This window comes from Orycteropus afer, unplaced genomic scaffold (genome assembly GCF_000298275.1).
Source record: "Orycteropus afer afer isolate SDZICR_OR568_19922 unplaced genomic scaffold, OryAfe1.0 scaffold00399, whole genome shotgun sequence".
NCBI lineage: Eukaryota > Metazoa > Chordata > Mammalia > Tubulidentata > Orycteropodidae > Orycteropus > Orycteropus afer.
In genome coordinates this window covers 2,783,718-2,785,346 of record NW_006921986.1, presented here as the reverse complement: position 1 = coordinate 2,785,346, position 1,629 = coordinate 2,783,718, and positions in this window count along the sequence as shown.

The window sequence follows — 1,629 nt, the reverse complement described above, 5'->3', positions numbered from 1 at the left end:
TGCTCAGGGATTCCCATTCTTCTCAATGTTATCCATAATTTGTCATGATCCACACAATCAAATACCAGGGGTTAGGATGCCTTTTTGGGGGATGTGGTGGTTAAGTTTGTGTGTCATCTTGGCTAGGCCTGGTTGAATGGCTGGGTAGGTGTATGTAGTATTCCCCATGATGAGACTGGTAATCAACTCCATGGTGGAATCTACTGTGAGCAGCTGAGTAGCTGCCTTTGGGCATGTGGTCTGCTTCCCATATATAAGAAATAGATTTGGGAATGGTCTCTAGCTTATGACATACTTGAGCCCTGCATGTAGCTGTGTTCAGCAGCCTGCCATGCTCTGCTGACCTTGGGACTTTCAAGAGACTTGAATTAATGGCCTGCTGTGTGGTTTGGTAACATTAGGACTGTGACATTTTACTTGTCAACCTTGGGCTTGTCAGCCTCAGCAGCCAGTAGCTGTGTGAGTGAAGAAAAGGCTCTAGCTTCAGTGGGCTGGGAGCAAGAAGCAGAGCTGAAGCCTAAGGTCAAGGGGCTTTCACACAGACCCTAGAGCCTGGCACTTTGAACTCGGACTTCTAGCCTCCCAAACTGTAATAAAATAAACTCCTGTTGGTTCAAGCCATCCCGTTTGTGGTATATTCCTGCCAGAGTGGCACTAGGTAACCAAAACAGGGGGCATAAATAAATCCACAATACTGACCTCACCTCAAATTAGCTGCTTTCACATTTGTTGTTGTTGTAGGACTATGGTGGCACTGGTAGCTCTATGCTTAAGGATTTGGCTGCTAACCAAAAGGTCAGTGGTTCAAACCCACCAGTCACTCTGTGGGAGACAGATGAGGCAGTCTGCTTCTGTAAAGATTTATAAGCTTGGAAACCCTATGGAGCCGTTCTGCTCTGTCCTGTAGGGTTCCTATGAGTCAGAATGACTCCACGGCAGTGGGTTTGGTGACTCCGTGGCATCAGGTTTGGTCTTTGGTTTGATTGTTGCTGTTAGGTGCTGTCGAGTTGGTTCCTACTTACAGTGACTCTGTATAATTGAACAACTTCTCGGTTTTGTGTCATCCTCACAGTTGTTGCTGAGTTTAAGACCATTGTTGCAGCCACTATGTCAATCTGTCTTGTTGAGAGTGTTCCACTTTTTCACTGACCCTGTTCTTTACCAGGCATGAGGCCCTTCTTCAGAGACCGGTCCCTTCTAATAATATCTTCAAAGTACCTGAGATGAAGTCTTGCCTTCCTCACGTCTAAGGAGCATTCTGGACGTACTTCTTCCAGGACAGATGCTTTCTTCTGGCAATCCATGCTATATTTAATATTCTTTACCAGCACCGTAATTCAAAAGCACCAATTCCTCTTCAGTCTTCCTTATTCATTGTCTAGCTTTCACATGCATATGAGGTGATTAAAAATACCGTGGCTTACGTCAGGTACACCTTCCTCTTCAGAGTGACATTTTTGTTTTTCAACACTTTAAAGAAATCTTTTATGTTTGTTTAATAAATGGTGCTGGCAAAACTGGAGATCCATTTGAAGAAAAATGAAACAAGATCTGTACCTCACACCACACACAAAAACGAACTCCAGATGGATCAAAGACTTAAATGTGAAACCTAAAACTATACAGTTC